The sequence below is a fragment of the Eubalaena glacialis genome, chromosome X (genome assembly GCF_028564815.1).
Source record: "Eubalaena glacialis isolate mEubGla1 chromosome X, mEubGla1.1.hap2.+ XY, whole genome shotgun sequence".
In the NCBI taxonomy this organism is placed as follows: domain Eukaryota; kingdom Metazoa; phylum Chordata; class Mammalia; order Artiodactyla; family Balaenidae; genus Eubalaena; species Eubalaena glacialis.
This window is the reverse complement of record NC_083736.1, coordinates 13,934,496-13,957,373: the sequence shown is the minus strand read 5'-3', so window position 1 is coordinate 13,957,373 and position 22,878 is coordinate 13,934,496. Positions and strand designations below refer to the sequence as shown.

The window sequence follows — 22,878 nt, the reverse complement described above, 5'->3', positions numbered from 1 at the left end:
ACAGAGACAAAGTTAATTTTTTATTCCCGGGAGCCTGGTTTTTGTCTCTGGGGCTCAGGCCCCCAGGGCCTTTGTTCTTTAGCTTGCAAGGCCTGTTTTGCCCAAAGCCATTCCCTAGTCCTTTTCCAAAATGGCTGTGCTCTTTTCATCCTGTCTTAGATGGTGGGGAGTGTCCTTACTCCAGCTTGACTGGAACCAGAGCCCATTATTCTTTTTTTTTAAATTAATTAATCTATTTATTTTTGGCTGCGTTGGGTCTCCGTTGCTGCGCGCCGGCTTTCTCTAGTTGCGGTGAGCGGGGGCTCCTCTTCGTTGCGGTGCGCGGGCTTCTCATTGCGGTGGCTTCTCGTTGCGGAGCACAGGCTCTAGGCGCTGCAGGCTTCAGTAGTTGTGGCACGCGGGCTCTAGAGCACAGGCGCAGTAGTTGTGGCGCACGAACTTATTATTAAATGAGGCATTTACTATACTCCTTCCTAAGAGCACCAGGTGGGGAACACGTTTTCTAAACTAGATCTAGGAAGTGGGATGTGGAATCAATCCATCCTCCTCCCTTTAAGGGCTGTCCAATGGTTAATGAATTAAAAAAAATTACTAAATAAAAACAAATCCCACACACACTCCCCCGCCCAAAAAAGAAAAAAAAAACAAAAAACTAGATGTTCCAGATTACTCGCCAAAGTGGAACCCGGGAACAGCTTCAACAACCCAAATTAGTCTGTTACAGAGTCATCACAAGCATGCCTTGCTTTTAAACAAAATAATTTTTTTGAAACAACAAAACAAAAACTATTACTGATCACTTTTCTGACAATACACAATTACTCAAAATTAACTAGTATTGAGAGGGGGAAGGGGGCCATAGCTATGGGCCTTGTCTCACACGAGTGCATGTGGGTAGGTGCAGGGCATTTGTCATTATTGCAAAAATGAATTTTAATTTTTAATCTTTAGTTTGATTTAAACATTGCTTTTAGTATATCATGAGTGATATTTGCAACAAAAAGAATAAAATGCCTAGGAATAAACCTACGAAGGGAGACAAAAGACCTGCATGCAGAAAACTATAAGACACTGATGAAAGAAATTAAAGATGATACAAACAGATTTTTTCATCTCTCTATGGGCTTAATTCTGTCCACCCACTCAGAAGTCACCCATGGCCATAAGCAGTTCATGAGCCTTTTGTAAAGACAGTCTTCTGAAATCGAGAGACTCTGTGTGTTACAATGGATTTTCGGTTTTGCTTTTTTATGGCAAAGATAAATGCAGTCATTGAGATAAGCAGGCTCTTACAGCAAGTTCCGTTTGTTTTTTTTCTAAAAGGCTTTGGAATTATTTTAGTAATCATGGAGTATAAAGAGTTACACCTGCAGTGTCCGTATGTACCGACTGTTTTTGACAACTATGCAGTCACAATTATGATTGGTGGAGAGCCTCGTACTCTTGGACTTTTTGATACCGCAGGGCAAGAGGCTTATGACAGATTACGACTGCTGAGTTATCCACAAACAGATGTATTTCTAGTCTGTTTTTCAGTGGTCTCTCCATCCTCATTCGAAAATGTTAAGAAAAGTGGGTGCCTGAGAACTCACCACTGTCCAAAGACCCCTTTCTTGCTTGTTGGGACCCAAATTGATCTCAGAGATGACCCCTCTACTATTGAGAAACTTGCTAAGAATAAACAGAAGCCTATCACCCCAGAGACTGCTGAAAAACTGGCCTGTGACCTGAAGGCTGTCAAGTACGTGGAGTGTTCTGCACTTACACAGAAAGGCCTAAAGAATGTATTTTGACGAAGCAACATTGGCTGCCCTGGAGCCTCCAGAACTGAAGAAGAGCCGCAGGTGTGTGCTGCTATGAACGTCTCTCCAGAGCCCTTTCTACACAGCTGGTGTCCACATCATACTAAAAGCAATGTTTAAATCAAGCTAAAGATTAAAAATTAAAATTCATTTTTGCAATAATGACAAATGCCCTGCACCCACCCACATGCACTCGTGTGAGACAAGGCCCATAGGTATGGCGCCCTTCCCCCTCTCAATACTAGTTAATTTTGAGTAATTGTGTATTGTCAGAAAAGTGATCAGTACTAGTTTTTATTTCGTTGTTTCAAAAAAATTATTATTTTTTGTTTAAAAGCAAGGCATGCTTGTGATGACTCTGTAACAGACTAATTTGGGTTGTTGAAGCTGTTCCCGGGTTCCACTTTGGTGAGTAATCTGGAACATCTAGTTTTTTTTTTTTTTTTTCCTTTTTTTGGGCGGGGGAGTGTGTGTGGGATTTGTTTTTATTTAGTAATGTTTTTTTAATTAACCATTGGACAGCCCTTAAAGGGAGGAGGATGGATTGATTCCACATCCCACTTCCTAGATCTAGTTTAGAAAACGTGTTCACCACCTGGTGCTCTTAGGCAGGAGTATAGTAAACGCCTCATTTAATAATATACTCCGGGCTTCCCTGGTGGCACAGTGGTTGAGAGTCTGCTTGCTAATGCAGGGGACACGGGTTCGAGCCCTGATCTGGGAGGATCCCGCATGCGGCGGGTCAGCTGGGCCCGTGAGCCACGACTACTGAGTCTGCGCGTCTGGAGCCCATGCTCCGCAACGGGAGTGGCCGCGATAGTGAGAGGCCCGCGCACCGCGATGAGGAGTGGCCCCCGCTTGCCGCGACTGGGGGAAGCCCTCGCACAGAGGCGAAGACCCAACACAGCCATAAATAAATAAAGGTGCTAATAATTTAAAAAATAAATAAATAATATACTCCTATTTGAAAGTTGCCTTTTTTCTCCACCCTTGAGTAGGTCCAGTATTTGATGAAACTCATGAAAGTGGGCGGAACCTGTCTTGCCCCTCCTCTTTTCTAGGATGCACTATATATGTGACTGTGACTCTCAAGGAAATTTGTTTGCCATTTTCTGATTTTTTTTTTTTTTGAAGTTAATTTCTAACTTCTTTCACTGATAGATGGAGAAAAGTATTGCACCTTTTGAAATATACCAAATGGATTGAGTACGTAATGAAAAAACAATTTTTCCCTGTCATTGTCTTAATATGCTGAGCATAGATGTGCACATTAATAGTGTATATGATATAGTGTTCTAGAACATAGCTGAAGACCTGGTATATAGAGGAAATCCGAGGGGTGGTGCTAGAAGACAGATGTCTATGGGATGATTCACATCCTCTTTCAAGTTATGAGGATGGAGACCTGCTTCATTAAGAAGCTGGGGGTGGGGTAGGGTGGGGGTGGGAGAACATTTAACCACATGGGGACCAGTCAGGGGAATCCCCTTATTTCTGTTTTGCATATGAGGAACCCTAGAGCAGCCAGGTGAGGCTCTCTAGTTTAATAAAAATCCTGGGGAGAGTCTTATGAAGACTCTTCATAAGCTGATAAAATCTCTGTTAACACTTATCTTGGTTGCAGTTTCCAAGTCTTAATCTTCCCCACCTTCCCCAAATCCTAATTCTTGTAGATTTCATTAGTGTTGAACCAATGCTTTCTCATGTCTCAATTCTTTGTATATGCATTCTTTTCAGATGTATTAAATAAACAAACAAACCCTTTAAAAAAAAAATAAAGGTGGCTGTGCCATGTGACAATAGGATAAACTCGATATGAAATTCACTTGGTCATGCAGCTGTTGGATTAAGAGATTCTTGAATTTTAAAAGTTATGGATGAGTTATTTCACACTTCGCATATAAAGTGAGACTTCATTAATCTTCTCACACTGCAGTATTACAAATCTGCTTAATATAAATTGGCAGAAGATGAGCACTCCCTTAAATTCCCATGCTCAACCTCCACCTCCAGCACTCTGTTGGAACTCTGGTCCCTCCAGTTCCTTCCAGATGGTCTTGGGAGTCTCAGGCAGGGATCTCATGAAGGCTCCAGGAAAGAGGTCCCTTGGCCGCCCTGTGGCACCCATGTTCATGCCCTCTCCTCCTCCAGACCTCTGTGGGAAAGTCTCTTCACACTGTTAACGCCCAAGATAGCAGCTGGTTCATTCACTGTTGGTGGTTTTCAAAGATGAGGCCAGAGCCGATGTTTGTCCTGAAGCTGCCCAAGCCCCAAGCTGAGGGCACTGATGTCTGCCTGGAGGGCGCAGTTTCCCATTGCTGCAAGAGCCATGGGCAGTGGGTCCTGTTGCCTGTGAATGGAACTGCCACGGTTGACACCTGGTGGTTCAGCTCTTGTGGGTTTTGTTTGCTCCTTTGCTTTGGGCCCCTGGTTCTGGGACTGCATCGTCAATCCAGATGATCTGGATGACCAACCTTCTTCTATGACTTTGTCCACTGTCCTGGTGCCCAAATTATTCTTACAATTCTCTTCCCTTAGAATGAGTTTCTTTCTTTCCTTTTTTTCTTTTTGGCTGCGTCGGGTCTTAGTTGTGGCATGTGGGATCTTTCATTGCGGCATGGGCTCTTTGTCGTGGCACGCAGGCTTCTCTCTAGTTGTGGCACGTGGGATCTGTAGTTGTGGCACACGGACTTCTCTCTCATTGAGGCATGCGAGCTTAGTAGTTGTGGCATGCGGGCTTAGTTGCCCCGTGGCATGTGGGATCTTAGTTCCCTGACCAGGGATCGAACCTGAGTCCCCAGCACTGGAAGGTGGATTCTTTACCACTGGACCACCAGGGAAGTCCCTAGAATGAGTTTCTTTAAATGGTACATTTCCCTACATGCCCAAGGATCCCGTATTCTACCTCCCAAGCCCATAAACATACCTGATTTCTGTGGTGAACAAAATTTAGATTCAAGCTGAGTTCCCTACTATACTTAAGGAGAACAGTATAAATTACATTCTCCCTCCTTTTCATCAATCATCCTTAGTATAGTGCTGAGTTACCCAGTGAGTAGCGGCCATTTCAATTTTACTTTAATAATCAGCTCCCAGAAGAAAGGCAGGCACAAAGGGATTCAAGGAATATTTGTCAAGTGAATGAGCTTTTATTTGAGGAAATCTTCCTTTCTGAGAACAAGACTGAATCTTTTTTCTGGTACCCTAATCAAGGTCAAATTTCAGTCTTTGTTCAGAGCATCTGTTCCTTTTGGCATTGGTGTCAGACGTCAGAATAGGAGCAGGACACACGCCAACATAGCAGAATAGTTAAGAGTCAGACAAACCTGAGGCAGGATAGTGATTGGACGAGTTAGTTAACCTTTCTGATCAGAATAACATCTAAGCATAGACTTGTGAGAAGAATAAATGAGACAATGAGTCTGTAGCATTATACCTGTCACATAATATTTGCCCAACAGATGGTAGTTATTAAAAAATTCTATTGATATTTTTAGAGAAGAACAAGGATCCCAAGTGTTTGAATATCATTTGAGTTTGTCAATCTTTTTTAAAAAAATTTTTATTGAAGTATAGTTGAATTACAATGTTGTGTTAATTACTGCTGTATAGCAAAGTGACTCAGTTATACATATATACACATTCTTTTTCATATTCTTTTCCATTATGGTTTATCACAGGATATTGAGTATAGTTCCCTGTGCTATACAGACCTTATTGTTTATCCATTCTATATATACCAGTTTGCATCTGCTAATCCCAAACTTCTAACCCAACCCTCTCCCGCTCCCCTCCCCCTTGGCAACCACCAGTCTATTCTCTATGTCCCTGATTCTGTTTCTGTTTCATAGATAGATTCATTTGTGTCATATTTTAGATTCCACATATAAGTGATATCATATGGTATTTGTCTTTCTCTTTCTGACTTACTTCACTTAGTATGATAATCTCTAGTTGCATCTGTGTTGCTGCAAATGGCATTATTTCATTCTTTTTTATGGCCGAGTAGTATTCCATGTATATATGTACCACATCTTCTTTATCCATTCATCTGCCGATGGACATTTAGGTTGTTTCCATGTCTTGGCTATTGTGACTAGCACTGCAGTGAACATTGGGGTGCATGTATCTTTTTGAATTACAGTTTTGTTTGGATATATGCCCAGGAATGGGATTGCTGGATCATATAGTAACTCTATTTTTAGTTTTTTAAGGAACCTCCATACTGTTTTCCACTGTGGCTGCACCAACTTACATTCCCACCAACAGTGTAAGAGGGTTCCCTTTTCTCCACACCGTCTCCAGCATTTGTTATTTGTAGACTTTTTAATGATGGCCATCCTGACTGCTGTGTGGTGGTACCTCATTGTGGTTTTGATTTGCACTTCTCTAATAATTAGCAATGTTGAGCATCTTTTCATGTGCCTCTTGGCTATCTGTATGTCTTCTTTAGAGAAATGTCTATTTAGATCTTCTGACTATTTTTCAATTGGGTTGTTTGCTTTTTTGTTGTTGTGTTGTATGAGCTGTTTGTATATTTTGGAAATTAAGTCCTTGTCAGATGCATCATTTGCAAATATTTTCTCCCATTCTGTAGGTTGTCTTTTCATTTTGTTTATGGTTTCCTTTGCTGTGCAAAAGCTTGTAGGTTTGATTTGGTTCCATTTGTTTATTTTCGTTTTTATTTCTATTGCCTTGGGAGACTGACCTAAGAAAACATTGGTGCAATTTATGTCAGAATGTTTTGCCTATGATCTCTTTTAGGAGTTTTATGGTGTCACATCTTTTTTTTTTGGCTGCGTTGGGTCTTTGTTGCTGCACACAGGCTTTCTCTAGTTGTGGCGAGGGGGGCTACTCATCGTTGCAGTGCGCGGGCTTCTCATTGTGGTGGCTTTTCTTGTTGTGGAGCACGGGCTCTAGGCACCCGGGCTCAGTAGTTGTGGCTCACGGGCTCTAGAGTGCAGGCTCAGTAGTTGTGGCGCACGGGCTTCGTTGCTCTGCAGCATGTGGGATCTTCCCGGGCCAGGGCTTAAACCCGTGTCCCTTGCATTGGCAGGCAGATTCTTAATCACTGCGCCACCAGGGAAACCCTTATGCTTAAGTCATTAAGCCATTTTGAGTTTATTGTTGTGTATGGTGTGAGAGTGTGTTCTAACTTCATTGATTTACACGCGGCTGTCCAGCTTTCCCAACACCACTTGCTGAAGAGACTGTCTTTTTCCCCATTGTATGTTCTTGCCTCCTTTGTTGAAGATTAATTGACCGTAGGTGTGTGGGTTTACTTCTGGGTGAGTTTGTCACTCTCATCTCTGAGTACAGATCTTGGAACCCATGACCCTTCAAATCTTATGCAAAGACAGTAAAAATGCTCCCCCGATTCCACACGATTTATATATATGGATGGGAATAATATTGCAGCAAAATAGTTTGTAGGTCAATGTATAGGAGGGTTTTTTTGGTTATCAGTATCTCTGCTTATGTAATTATTGCCTATCTGTGTTCCTGGGTTCAGAGGCTATTTAAATTTCTTGATGCTTATGCAAGCATGCCTCATTTTATTGCACGTTGCTTTACTGCACTGCACAGATGTTGCGTTTTTATAAATTGAAGTTTTGTGGCAACCCTGCATCGAGCAGGTCTATCAGTGCCATTTTTCTAACAGCACTTGCTCACTTTGTGTCTCTGTGTCCCATTTTGGTAATTCTGGCAATGATTCAAACTTTTTAATTGTTGTTTTATTATGGTGATCTGTGATCAGTGATCTTTGATGTTATTACTGTGACTCACTGGAGGCTCAGATGATGGTTAGCATTTTTTAGCAATAGAGCATTTTTTAAAAATTGAAGTATAGTTGATTTACAATGTTAGTTTCAGGTGTACAGCAAAGTGATTCAGCTATACATATATATATATTCTTTTTCAGATTCTCTTTCATCATAGTTTATTACAAAATATTGAGTATAGTTCCCTGTGCTATAGAGTAGGTCCTTGTTGGTTGTCTATATATAGTAGTGTGTCTATGTTAATCCCAAACTCCTGATTTATCAACCCCCCCCCCCTTTCCCCTTCGGTAACCATAAGTTTGTTTTCTATGCTTGTGAGTCTATTTCTGTTTCGTAAATAAGTTCATTTGTATCATGTTTTAGTTTCCACATATAAGTGATATGATATTTATTTTTGTCTGACTTCACTTAGTGTGATAATCTCTAGGTCCATCCATGGCAACAGAGTATTTTTTAATTAAGGTATGTACGTTGTTTTTTTAGACATAATGCTATTACACACTTACTAGACTACAGTATAGTCTAGGCACTGGGAAAACAATAAATTTGTGTGACTCACTTCTTTGCAATATTCATTTTATTGCGGTGGTCTGGAACTGAACCTGCCATCTCTCTGAGGTCTGCCTTACCATATGTATGAATAGAATGCCAGGAACTTAATAAATGTCTGGGCAATGATTGCAGCAAAGAACTCCATTTCTGAAATACTGTTTTGCCTATTGATTGTAGATGAAGAACAAAATCAAAATCATTGCGAAATTATTGTTGAGGAGAAACAATAGTTTGGGAGTTGTACTATATAAAAACTGCTCAGCAATCAAGTTATTTTTTTTTAAGTAGTTAATGCTAATATTTGAGTGTCAAAAACTACATTATTTTAGTATGTTATATGCTGAGTAAAAATAACCAGAAGACCTGAAGTTATAGTTGGACCAGGTTAATGTGATGGTTCAGTATGGGGAGTACGAGCCTATGAGGATTGGCCAGAGCCTCAGGGACTAGAGAGGCCTTGGGCATTTGTCCACTGTCAGCCAGCACCACCAATTGGCGTGGCATCTTCCCAGCTGAGGACTGAGCCTTCTCTGGCTGGGAGGACAAGTAAAGATGGGTGCTGGTGCATGGGAGTTGTGGTGTGCTAGCTGGAAGGCCAGTGGGCACCAAGTACCCAGGCGGCACCCACGTAGGCCTCCCCAGACCTGGGGTGGTCCTGTCAGTGTGGGAGGGAGACCTCAAGGAGCTGGGGGCAGCAGCTGTTTTCCAGTCAGCATGGGAGCACTTCTGAATTTAACAACCTAGTTTTGAGATCTTCCTGGTGAATCTGGTTGTTTGGTGGGATTTCTGGTTTCTGCTAGGAGATATCACTTACAACAATGAGCAAAGAAATTGACAAATAGGAGGGCAAGGGGTTATAGGTTAGGGGATAACACATAGAGTTAATCACAAGGGTAGAGCTAAAAATTTGTAGCAGGTGGCAACTTAGCCCAGTGCTTCTCATAGTCCTTGTGTCCTTGGATTAGTTTACATTGGTTTCTTTGGTCCTTTTCTTTGTTGACAGCTTGACACATACCTCCTCACTCCCAAGTTGCTTTGCTCCTATCGAAGATTAAAATTCCCTCCCAGGGAGCAAAACTGCCCACTAAGCAAGATAAATTGTAGTTGCCAGCATACGTGTATCTCATTTAGCATTAGATTTCAAGGTAGGTGTTCATGAAAAATTGTTTACAACATTAATTTATGGAAAGAGAGAAGTTTCTTTCAGCTGATGATGTTTTGAGAGAAAACACTTTGGAAAATGAGATCAGGACTCCGTGAGTGCTCAGTAAAAAAGATTTCACTCTAAACAAAACGTGCTGCTGTAAAAGAGTTCCTAGTTTCAGACAGGCGAGGCCGCATGGAGCTGCTTCTCCTCCACTGTGAGATCAGCTAATTGATGTGGGAGAATGGATGTGGATTTCAGCTCTCCAAGTCGTTTTCTTTGGACATGGAATTGTCTATCCTCTGAGGTTTCTACCAGCCGAGCAGTTATTTACTCTGGCAAGCCATCACAGCTCCAAGATTGATGCCACAATGTGGGACACACAAACGGGCCCTGGACTGAGAGCCACAACCCTTGACGTCTAGGCCCGGCTCAGCCACCAGGCAACTGTGCTCCAAAATGATTTTATTCCATCCGACCAACTAGCCTGGTTTCTATTTCAGTAAGAATCAAAGTGACCTTGTCCACCTAGTGCACGTGCTCTCTTAAGCTGCCTGGGCTTTTCTGGTTTATTTAGCACAGGATTCCCAAGTTAAAAGTCTGCAAAATATGTGATGTACAAAATCACCACATGCCAGATGTGTTCTTCTGTATCGGTGGGGGAGATTAGCATCCAAGATAACATCCAAGCTGATGTTCTTGTGTCCCAAAGGACTGGATGTCAACCCCAGATAAAGGAGCTAAAGTTGAACATCCACAGCCTAGAAAAATACCTGGGGCCACAGAAGGCTAGTCCATTTACACACAGAGAGATGTCCTTGGGTCTGTGTTGAGGTGGGGAGTGGGAATTGGAATCCCAGACTAAAGCTGGCCCCCTCAGGAAAGGCTGCCCCTGTGTGGAAGGGTAACTAGAAAACTCTGCCCATGGGTCTAGGAGACAAGCCATGTTGAGAACCAGTTGTGGTTTGGAGTGAGGAAAAATAAATCTTTTGTGAGAAACTAAAACCCCAAACCTGCATCGTACAAGGTGTGGAGCCCGAATTTATAGTCTCCACATATGTGGAAATCCCTGGCCAAAGAATTAATATAAACCCAGCTGTAGCCAATGCTATATGGCAAGTAAAAGAAATGTGGTACAACTTTTATGAAGGAAGATAAAAAAAACTCATTACTTGTAGGTTCTGTGATTGTATACCTAGAAAATCCAAAAGAATCCTCAATTATTAGAATTAATAAGTAGATTTTGTGAGCTCCTGCATATTTATATGAAAAACAAAAATGTAAATAAAACTAAAATCTTTGCCTCATGCCTCAAACCCACTGTCCACCGCATCATGCAGCAGGTGACCTTGTCTCGTACTTCAGAGAAGAATGAGGCTCTGAGGTGTGAGCTCCCACAACTTCCCCACCTTGTGACCTCAGACTGACCTTAGTCAGCCCCCACCCTTGCCTCCTTTCCTGTATTCATAGGGGGGGGCATCCTTTTCTCCTTTTACAAACAAACCCTTTTCTCTGTGCTTTTGAGTCTCTTCCCTCCCATCTCCACTAGAATAAAGATATGGCTTCCTCTGATACTTCTTTGTCTTATATGTTCAACCTGGCTCCTTCACTATAACTTTTAAAGATGCTCAAGTTGCTGTTATCTTTTAAAAATAAGTAACAAGAACTATAACAAGCCTTGGCAGACCCCCCAAATCACCTCTAGCTCTCACATTTTCAAAAGAACAGACTAAACGTGTATACATTTTCCACTTTTTAAAGACTCTTAAGCCTATTTCATTCAGATTTCCTTTCCTATTACTACTCTGAAATGGCTTTTATCAAAGTGACCAAATGACCTTCTAAACTGCTCAATCCATTGGACTCTTTCCAGTCTCTGGCACCCACCACTAAATTGCTCAAGACCCCTACCTACACCTTGAGTATGAACTTCTGGGTCCTTGTATAGGTCTGGCTGCTTCCTTAACCCTGGCCTTTATATTCAGTCTTGCCTCAGCTCCCATGATCCTAGGCAAGGGTTCTCTACATTCCCCATGATATGGCAACAAGGGCTTAGGAATCTGGATAGTTTCCTGGGTGGAAATGTGGAGTCAGGGCAGGCAAAGAGCTGAGATGTAACATGAGTTAGAACAAGATTATGGTGCTGTCATTGAGGTAGCTTCTAGGGGCAAAGGGAGTTTTCTCTAGCCCTTATTACTTACTGATGAATGTGTGCATCCCAGCAGACAGGAAATAATTGTAACTGATGGTCACTGAAGTTTTCAGCTATAACCACTGCAGACTACTGATTGATGATTGATTTGGAATTGGGACATTTTACAACCCAGAGGGAAGGGAAGGGAGGTGGACTCAAATGATTAAGACTGGATTTCCTGCCAGCCAGGAGGAACTAGGGCTCAGAGTCCAATTTAGGTTGACCCCGAGACAACAAAGAAATGTGGCCTTTCTTGCACAGTTAAGCTGAGATCCACACCTGTTTCCTATTAAAAATGTCCAGTAAATTGTAGCTTTTAGTGTGGGGACTGTCCATAATTATCCAGCTCCCCAAATCTGGCGTAGTGTGCTGAGGGACTCAGCTGTTGAAGCAGAAATGGTCGGATACACCAGATTTCCAGGATGGATGTGACCACTTCTGACTGCAGAGCAAGCAGAGACATAAAGATCCTTGTGGCAAGAAAGCAAACTTGTAGGGTTATCTGACCTAAGAAGGGCACTGGAGAGATCTGTGATTTTGCAATGGGCAGAGGCTGAGTAATGAAGACATGCGGCTATTAGAAGCACTGAAAGAAATGTATTCTAAACAACATTTCTGCCTGAATGCATTAACAAATGCAAGAATAAAATTTGAAATTTCAGCTCATTATCGTTCTAGTTTTGGCAGCATGATTTTCCCTGAGGCTTTTAAATCTTTCCTTGGAGTCCTCTATATTAACTTTGAATCTTTGATATGTTTTCAAATATTGGCTTAAAGCATCACAGGTTCTTATTTAAGTGGATAAATTGGCTGTCTAGATGTATCCTATTTAACATACAAATATGTATTTTCAGGCAAGTAAAACATACTTCTGTAGGAAGTTGTTCATGATATAAAGTGTTATCGGAAAGTCATGCATATTTATTTCCTCTCTGTCTTCTGGCTTCTTGATTACGTTATTGTTAAATCATTTATTTATACCAATACCTTGTTAGTGGGACTAAATGTCCTGAAGCATTCCTTTTTTAATTTTCCTCATTCCCTATATCACATACAAACAAATTAGAAAAAGAAAACCCCGTTGATGTATATATAGGAAGGATTTTTCCAGCCCTAATTATCCCAGTGACAAAGGATCATTTTCTGTACTTGCATGCTACTCATCTCAGTGTTTGCCTTCCAAATCCCCTTCCATCGGACCCCCTGAACCTTTATTATATTGAACAACCTTCCCTCATTTTCAGGGAATGGCAGAATTGAAAGTCTGGAAGGTGCTTTAGAACCCTGCTGCTCAAAGTATGGATCATTTAGCCCCATCTCTGTTAATAACTTTGAATCTCCATTTCTAGTCTGAATCAGCTGTGCCCTCGGCATGCCAGGTATGATTTTGCAATAGCTTTTTGGATATCTCTGTGCAGATGTCAGCTAGTATATCAGAGCCAACATGCTTAAAACCCAAACACACAGAGACAGGGCAACACACAATCAACTCACCATTACCCCCTTCATGTGCTTCCTTTTCTGTAGTCCAATTTTCATGAATGACATGGCTCTCTTCTTGATCCTCTCAACTGGGCATGGAAAGTGCGTTATAACATCTTTCTCTCTCAGTACTACTCCCCCCCACACCCGCCCCCATCCCAATCTGATCAGCCCATAAATCCTGTCAATTAAATTTCTCAGGCCCTGAGCATAGATCCCTTCTTCTCTACTCATCATTACTGTTCTGATTTCCATTTTCATTGTTTCTTGCCTTGCCTAATGCCACCTCTCCTAATGCATCTCTTTGCCTTCTCCACTCCCTCTTCTCTCTAGGCTATTTGTATTACCTACTGCTGCGTAGCAAATTACCCCAAAGCTTAGCTTAAAACTCGCAGATGCTATAGGTCAGAAGCCCAGAAGCAGCTTCGCTGGGTGGATCTGGATCAGGAGAGCTCTTGTGAGGCTGCGATCAAGGTGTTATCCAGGGCCGCAGTCATCTGAGGCTTGGCTGTGGAAAGATCTGCTTCCAAGTTCACTCACAGGGTTTTTAGCAGGCCCCAGTTTCTCACCACATGGGCTTCTCCAACAGGCTGCTTAGCACAGAGCGTATGGAAGCTGGCTTCTCCCACAGAGAGCAATGGGATAGAGTGAGTGCTCTCTCCAGATGGAAGTTGCGGTCTTTTTATAACCTAACATTGAAAGTGACATCCATCACTCCTGCCGTATTTTATTGGTTAGAAGAGTGTCACTAAGTACAGCCCACAGTCCAGGTGAGGGAATTAATTTCCATCTCTTCAGGAGAGCACTATTGAAGAATCTGGATGTATCTTTAAAGCCATCACAAGTTGTTCTCTGGCCACAAATTATTTATCTTCCCACATGCAAAATTCATATCAAAGAATTTATGGGACTTCCCTGCTGGCGCAGTGGTTAAGAATCCGCCTGCCAATGCAGGGGATTTGAGCCCTGGTCTGGGAAGATCCCACATGCCACGGAGCAACTAAGCCCATGTGCCACAGCTGCTGAGCCCACGTGCCACGACTACTGAAGCCCGCGTGCCAAGAGCCCGTGCTCTGCGCCTAGAGCCCGTACTCCGCAACAAGAGAAGCCACCTCAATGAGAAGCCCGCGCACAGCAACGAAGAGTAGCCCCCGCTCGCCACAACTAGAGAAAAGCCCGCGCGCAGCAACAGAGGTCCAATGCAGCCATAAATTTATTTATTTATTTATTTATTTATTTAAAAAAAAGAATTTATGGACCTTCACGTATCTTTAAAACTACCATACAGCCTTCAGAGGAACTGGTATCTTGAGACATAACTTTGTTCTGAATATTTTCTCTGACTCCACTTTACAGCAATGCAGCCATAAATTTATTTATTTATTTATTTATTTATTTAAAAAAAAGAATTTATGGACCTTCACATATCTTTAAAACTACCATACAGCCTTCAGAGGAACTGGTATCTTGAGACATAACTTTGTTCTGAATATTTTCTCTGACTCCACTTTACAGAAGAGATCAAACTCCCCAGATCCTTCATCATCTGGCCCTAATACATATTTTCTACCATTTGTTTATGAATCTGCATGCAGTCAAACCAAATGATTCACCATTTCCTAATCATACCTTAAATCTACCATTTTCTGTACCTTCATGAATGCTGTTTCCCAGGCTGGAAGGTGCTCCCTTATCTCTTTGTTTTCAAATTCTCTTCAAAATTCCAGCCTTGACTCCTTCATAAATTGTGGCAGCTCCCCACAAATAGGATGTATCTACTTTCTTTGATTTTAAGTTCCTGGAGGACAAGAACCATACCTTGTTCATCTCTATATCCCTCAAAATAAGGAGCAGATTTCCTTGTACCCAACAAATGTTCAACAAATGTCGAGTTGAATTATATGAAGACAGCACTTCTCCATTTAGGCGAAACAAACACTCTGAGTTGTTTGTGTCCATGTGGTATACACCAACACCATAAGGGCATTTTGTTTGTTGCATACACTCTGTCTTTCAAAGACACAAAGCCAAAATTGCTGTATGTGGGACAACCTGACAGAATTGGTGGTAGAATTTCCAAATTCTGTCAACATCTTCAAAGTACCAGCCTTCTGCTGCTGTGTTGGAGGGCCAAGAAAAGTTCATTTACCAACATGTCGATGTTCCACATATATCCCACAAAGTGGGAATGATGGAGCTGTACAGCTAGGCTGTCTTTAGCTATGCTATAGTGGGACAACTCCTGTTTAATCTCTGAGCAACTTTCTCTCTCCCACCTCCTTTCCTCCCTCCTTCCCTCCCTTTCTCTCCTTTTCTTCCTTCCCTTCCTTCCCTCACTCCCTCCCTTCCTTTCCTCCCTCCCTCCCTCCCTTCCTTTCCTCCCTCCCTCCCTTCCTTTCCTTCTTTCTCTTTTTCTTTCTTTCTCCCTTTCTCTTTCCTTTCTTTCTTCTCTCTTCTTTCTTTTTCTCTTTCTCTCTTCTCTTCCTTCCTCCCTCCCTCTCTCTCTTTCTTTCTCTCTCTTTCCTTCCTCCCTTCCTCTCTTTCTCTCTGTCTCTTTTTCTGTCTCTCTTTTCTTCCTTCCTCCCTCCCTCTTTCTCTTTCTTTCTCTCTCTCTCCTTTCTTCCTTCCTCCCTCTCTCCCTCTCTCTTTCTGTCTCTTTCTCTCTCTTCTTCCTCCCTCCCTCCCCCTCCTTCTCTCTCTTTTTCTCTCTCTCTTTCTGTCTGTCTCTCTTCTCCCTCCCTCCCTCTCTTTCTCTGTTTCTCTCTCTCTTTTCTTCCTTCCTCCCTCCCTCTCTCTTTCTCTCTGTTTTTCTCTCTTTCTCCTTCTCTTTCTTTCTTTCTCCCTCTTTCCTGCCTTTCTTTCTTCCTTTCTTTGTCCATATCACTTGCTCCTCTGACCTCTCCTTGTTATTTTCTCCCACCACTCTGAGGTTGTTGCATGGCCATTCTCATGGGATTACTGCCCCTTAAATTTAGCCAAATGGAAGTTCTCTCTTTGTTAACAGCTTTACTGAGGTATAATTTACACACCATAAAATCCATCCATTTTAAGTATACAATTCAATGATTTTTAGTAAATTTATAGGGTTGTTGTGTAACCATCACTGCAGTCCAATTTTAGAACATTCCCATGACCCCCAAAGGCCTCCTGGGCTAACTGAATTATTAAAAAAATTTTTGTACCATTTTTCTCTTTTTACAAAAAAAAAAAGTGATTTCACATAATTTAGAAAATATAGAAAAGCAGAAGGAAGAAAATAAAAATTATCTTCATTCCACAACCTACGGATAATCATTGTTATTCTGGCATATATTTAGTCCTTCTGTCTACTTATCTGCCTGTTTATTCATATCTTAGAAGGGAAACTACAATTTAGGGGCTGCTGAGAAGTTAATTAGATCTAGGGACACAGCAGCTACATATTTTTATTTTATTTTTTTTTATACAGCAGGTTCTTATTAGTTATCCACTTTATACATATTAGTGTATATATGTCAATCCCAATCTCCCAATTCATCCCACCACCACCACCCCCCGGCCTCATTCCCCCCTTGGTGTCCATACGTTTGTTCCCTACATCTGTGTCTCTATTTGTGCCCTGCAAACCGGTTCATCTGTACCATTTTTCTAGGTTCCACATATATGCGTTAATATACAATATTTGTTTTTCTCTGTCTGACTTACTTCACTCTGTATGACAGTCTCTAGATCCATCCACGTCTCTACAAATGACCCAATTTCATTCCTTTTTATGGCTAAATAATACTCCATTGTATATATGTACCACATCTTCTTTATCCATTTGTCTGTAGATGGGCATTTAGGTTGCTTCCATGTCGTGGCTATTGTAAATAGTGCTGCAACGAACATTGGGGTGCATGTGTCTTTTTGAATTATGGTTTTCTCTGGGTATATGCCCAGTAGTGGGATTGCTGGGTCATATGGTAATTCTATTTTTAGTTTTTTAAGGAACCTCCATACTGTTCTCCATAGTGGCTGTATCAATTTACATTCCCACCAACAGTGCAAGAGGGTTCCCTTTTCTCCACACCCTCTCCAGCATTTGTTGTTTGTAGATTTTCTGATGATGCCCATTCTAAGTGGTGTGAGGTGATACCTCATTGTAGTTTTGATTTGCATTTCTCTAATAATTAATGATGTTGAGTAGCTTTTCATGTGCTTCTTGACCATCTGTATGTCTTTGGAGAAATGTCTATTTAGGTCTTCTGCCCATTTTTTGATCAGGTTGTTTGTTTTTTTAATATTGAGCTGCATGAGCTGTTCATATATTTTGGAGATTAATCCTTTGTCTGTTGATTCGTTTGCAAATATTTTCTCCCATTCTGAGGGTTGTCTTTTCGTCTTGTTTGTAGTTTCCTTTGCTTTGCAAAAGCTTTTAAGTTTTATTAGGTCCCATTTGTTTATTTTTGTTTTTATTTCCATTACTCTAAGAGGTGGATCAAAAAAGATCTTGCTGTGATTTATGTCATAGGGTGTTCTTCCTATGTTTTCCTCTAAGAGTTTTATAGTGTCCAGTCTTACGTTTAGGTCTCTGTTCCATTTTGAGTTTATTTTTGTGTATGATGTTAGGGAGTGTTCTGATTTCATTCTTTTACATGTAGCTGTCCAGTTTTCCCAGCACCACTTATTGAAGAGACTGTCTTTTCTCCATTGCATATCCTTGCCTCCTTTGTCATAGATTAGTTGACCATAGGTGCATGGGTTTATCTCTGGGCTTTCTATCCTGTTCCATTGATCTATGTTTCTGTTTTTGTGCCAGTACCATATTGTCCTGATTACTGTAGCTTTGTAGTATAGTCTGAAGTCAGGAAGTCTGATTCCTCCAGCTCCATTTTTTTCCTTCAAGACTGCTTTGGCTATTCAGGGTCTTTTCTGTCCCCATACAAATTTTAAGATTTTTTTGTTCTAGTTCTGTGAAAAATGCCATTGGTAATTTGATAGGGATTGCACTGGATCTGTAGATTGCTTTGGGTTGTATAGTCATTTTCACGATATTGATTCTTCCAATCCAAGAACATGGTATATCTCTATCTGTTTGTATCATCTTTAATTTCTTTCATCAGTGTCTTACAGTTTTCTGCATGCAGGTCTTTAGTCTCCCTTGGTAGGTTTATTCCTAGGCATTTTATTCTTTTTGTTGCAATAGTAAATGGGAGTGTTTCCTTAATTTCTCTTTCAGAGTTTTCATCATTAGTGTATAGGAATGCAAGAGGTTTCTGTGCATTACTTTTTATCCTGCAACTTTACCAAATTCATTGATTAGCTCTAGTAGTTTTTTTGGTGGCATCTTTAGGATTCTCTATGTATAGTATCATGTCATCTGCAAACAGTGACTGTTTTACTTCTTCTTTTCCAATTTGTATTCCTTTTATTTCTTTTTCTTCTCTGATTGCCATGGCTAGGACTTCCAAAACTATGTTGAATAATAGTGACGAGAGTGGACATCCTTGTCTTGTTTCTGATCTTAGAGGAAATGCTTTCAGCTTTTCACCATTGAGAATGATGTTTGCTGTGGGTTTGTCATATATGGCCTTTATTATGTTGAGGTAGGTTCCCTCTATTCCCACTTTCTGGAGAGTTCTTTTTTTATCATAAATGGGTGTTGAATTTTGTCAAAAGCTTTTTCTGCATCTATTGAGATGATCACATGGTTTTTCTTCTTCAGTTTGTTAATATGGTATATCACATTGATTGATTTGCATATATTGAAGAATCCTTGCATCCCTGGGATAAACCACACTGGTTCATGGTGTATGATCCTTTTAATGTGCTGTTGGATTTTGTTTGCTAGTATTTTGTTGAGGATTTTTCATCTATATTCATCAGTGATATTGGTCTGTAATTTTCTTTTTTTGTAGTATCTCTGTATAGTTTTGGTATCAGGGTGATTGTGGCCTCATAGAATGAGTTAGGGAGTGTTCCTTCCTCTGCAATTTTTTGGAAGAGTTTGAGAAGGATGGGTGTTAGCTCTTCTCTAAATGTTTGATAGAATTCACCTGTGAAGCCATCTGGTCCTGGACTTTTGTTTGTTGGAAGATTTTTAATCACAGTTTCAACTTCATTACTTGTGATTGGTCTGTTCGTATTTTCTATTTCTTCCTGGTTCAGTCTTGGAAGGTTATACCTTTCTAAGAATTTGTCCATTTCTTCCAGGTTGTCCATTTTATTGGCATAGAGTTGCTTGTAGTAGTCTCTTAGGATGCTTTGTATTTCTGGGGTGTCTGTTGCAACTTTTCCTTGTTCACTTCTAATTTTATTGATTTGAGTCCTCTCCCTCTTTTTCTTGGTGCGTCTGGCTAATGATTTATCAATTTTATCTTCTCAAAGAACCAGCTTTTAGTTTTATTGGTCTTTGCTATTGTTTTCTTTGTTTCTATTTCATTTATTTCTGCTCTGATCTTTATGACTTCTTTCCTTCTACTAACTTTGGGTTTTGTTTGTTCTTCTTTCTCTAGTTCCTTTAGGTGTAAGGTTCGATTGTTTATTTGAGGTTTTTCTTGTTTCTTGAGGTAGGCTTGTTTTACTGTAAACTTCCCTCTTAGAACTGCTTTTGCTGCATCGCACAGGTTTTGGATCATCGTGTTTTCATTGTCATTTGTCTCTAGGTATTTTTTAATTTCTTCCTTGATTTCTTCAGTGATCTCTTGGCTATTTAGTAATGTATTGTTTAGCCTCCATGTGTTTGTGTTTTTTACTTCTTTTTCCCTGTACTTGATTTCTAATCTCATAGTGTTGTGGTCAGAAAAGATGCTTGTTATGATTTCAATTTTCTTAAATTTACTGAGGCTTGATTTGTGACCCAAGATGTGATCTATCCTGGAGAATGTTCTGTGCGCACTTGAGAAGAAAGTGTAATCTGCTGTTTTTGGATGGAATGTCCTATAAATATCGATTAAATCTATCTGGTCTATTGTGTCATTTAAAGCTTGTGTTTCCTTATTAATTTTCTGTTTGGATGATCTGTCCATTGGTGTAAGTGAGGTGTTAAAGTCCCCCACTAATATTGTGTGAGTGTCGAATTCCTCTTTTATAGCTGTTAGCAGTTGCCTTATGTATTGAGGTGCTCCTATGTTGGGTGCATATATATTTATAATTGTTGTATCGTCTTCTTGGATTGATCCCTTGATCATTATGTAGTGTCCTTCCTTGTCTCTTGTAACATTCTTTATTTTAAAGTCTATTTTATGTGATATGAGTATTGCTACTCCAGCTTTCTTTTGATTTCCATTTGCATGGAATATCTTTTTCCATCCCCTCGCTTTCAGTCTGTATGTGTCCCTAGGTCTGAAGTGGGTCTCTTGTAGACAGCATATATATGGGTCTTGTTTTTGTATCCATTCAGCAAGCCTGTGTCTTTTGGTTGGAGCATTTAATCCATTCATGTTTAAGGTAATTATCGACATGTATGTTCCTATTACCATTTTCTTAATTGTCTTGGGTTTCTTTTTTAGGTCCTTTCCTTCTCTTGTGTTTCCCACTTAGAGAAGTTGCTTTAGCATTTGTTGTAGGGCTGGTTTGGTGGTGCTGAATTCTCTTAGCTTTTGCTTGTCTGTAAAGCTTTTGATTTCTCCATTAAATCTAAATGAGATCCTTGCTGGGTAGAGTAATCTTGGTTGTAGGTTCTTCCCTTTCTTCACTTTAAATATATCATGCCACTCCCTTCTAGCTTGTAGAGTTTCTGCTGAGAAATCAGCTGTTAACCTTAGGAGAGTTCCCTTGTATGTTATTTGTTGTTTTTCCCTTGTTGCTTTCAATCATTTTTCTTTGTCTTTAATTTTTGTCAGTTTGATTACTATGTGTCTCCGCATGTTTCTCCTTGGGTTTATCCTGTATGGGACTCTCTGCGCTTCCTGGACTTGGGTGGCTATTTCTTTTCCCATGTTAAGGAAGTTTTCGACTATAATCTCTTCAAATATTTTCTCTGGTCCTTTCTCTTTCTCTTCTCCTTTTGGGACCCCTATAATGTGAATGTTGTTGCATTTAATGTTGTCCCAGAGGTCTCTTAGGCTGTCTTCATTTCTTTTCATTCTTTTTTCTTTCTTCTGTTCCATGGCAGTGAATTCCACCATTCTGTCTTCCAGGTCACTTATCCGTTCTTCTGCCTCAGTTATTCTGCTATTGATTCCTTCTAGTGTAGTTTTCATTTCAGTTATTGTATTGTTCATCTTTGTTTGTTTGTTCTTTAATTCTTCTAGGTCTTTGTTAAACATTTCTTGCATCTTCTCGATCTTTGCCTCCATTCTTTTTCCGAGGTCCTGGATCATCTTCACTATCATTACTCTGAATTCTTTTTCTGGACGGTTTCCTGTCTGTACTTCATTTAGTTGTTTTTCTGGGGTTTTATCTTGTTCCTTCACCTGGTACATAGCCCTCTGCCTTTTCATGTTGTCTATCTCTCTGTGAATGTGGTTTTTGTTCCACAGGCTGCAGGATTGTAGTTCTCCTTGCTTCTGCTGTCTGTTCTCTGGTGGATGAGGCTATCTAAGAGGCTTGTCCAAGTTTCCTGATGAGAGGGACTGGTGGTGGGTAGAGCTGGGTGTTGCTCTGGTGGGCAGAGCTCAGTAAAACTTTAATCCGATTGTCTGCTGATGGGTGGGGCTGTGTTCCCTCCCTGTTGGTTGTTTGGCCTGAGGCGACCCAACACTGGAGCCTACCCGGGCTCTTTGGTGGGGCTAATGGTGGACTCTGGGAGGGCTCACACCAAGGAGTACTTCCCAGAACTTCTGCTGCCAGTGTCCTTGTCCTCACGGTGAGACACAGCCATCCCCCGCCTCTGCAGGAGGCCCTCCAACACTGACAGGTAGGTCTGGTTCAGTCTCCCCTGGGGTCACTGCTCCTTCCCCTGGGTCCCATTGTGCACACTACTTTGTGTGCGCCCTTCAAGAGCGGAGTCTCTGTTTCCCCCGTCCTGTCAAAGTCCTGCAGTCAAATCCCACTAGGCTTCAAAGTCTGATTCTCTAGGAATTCCTCCTCCTGTTGCTGGACCCCCAGGTTGGGAAGCCTGACGTGGGGCTCAGATCCTTCACTCCAGTGGGTGGACTTCTGTGGTATAAGCGTTCTCCAGTTTGTGAGTCACCCACCCACCAGTTATGGGATTTGATTTTATTGTGATTGCGCCTCTCCTACCATCTCATTGTGGCTTTCCTTTGTCTTTGGATGTGGGGTATCTTTTTTGGTGAGTTCCAGTGTCTTCCTGTCGATGATTGTTCAGCAGTTAGTTGTGATTCTGGTGCTCTCGCAAGAGGGAGTGAGTATACATCCTTCTACTCCCCCATCTTGAACCAATCTCTGCAGCTACATATTAATAATTTAAAAATAGTGTAGATCTCTTTTTATCTTATTGATTTTAAAGTACTTGTCTGAATTTTTGAGTTTTGAAGTACCACATTAGATATCTATTTATGTATGAGGGTAGGAAGCCACTTAAAGTAATAAATAGGCCATTACATACTGGGATTGAAGTGTGGTTTTACTTTCCCTGTGTGTTTGGGGGGGCGGGGGGGTGAAGAGGGAAGGGAATATGGTGATTGTTACCTAAAGGCCTCATGGAGGACCTTAAATGCAGAAGAACTGTGATGGGGTGGTGGGAGGGATGTGAACTTGGGAAAATCAGAAGAAATCTTGCAAGGAAAAAGTAAGTTGGGCTTTAAGAGCCTGCTCCCAAACTGATGGCTCTTGGGGCTCTCCCACATTTCTTTGAAATGGGAAAATGGGGGGAAAGTTGAATTAAAACAGGAACTGTTTGTGGTAAATTAGCATGTCAAGAGGTTTCTACTTAGCCCCCTTGAGTACTTTACCGGAGTAAGAGTCAATGCTGCACCAGTACATGGGGACTATGAGTGACAGATCCTCAAAGTGGAATTGGATGATCAAGATGAGTGTGGGCTGCAGGGATTCTCC

The 22,878-nt window shown here is 41.1% G+C and overlaps 1 pseudogene; it reads left to right on the top strand.

Moving 5' to 3' along the window:
- Positions 1–1,346: 1,346 nt before the first annotated feature.
- Positions 1,347–1,919, top strand: LOC133081704 (cell division control protein 42 homolog; annotated as a pseudogene).
- Positions 1,920–22,878: the final 20,959 nt, after the last annotated feature.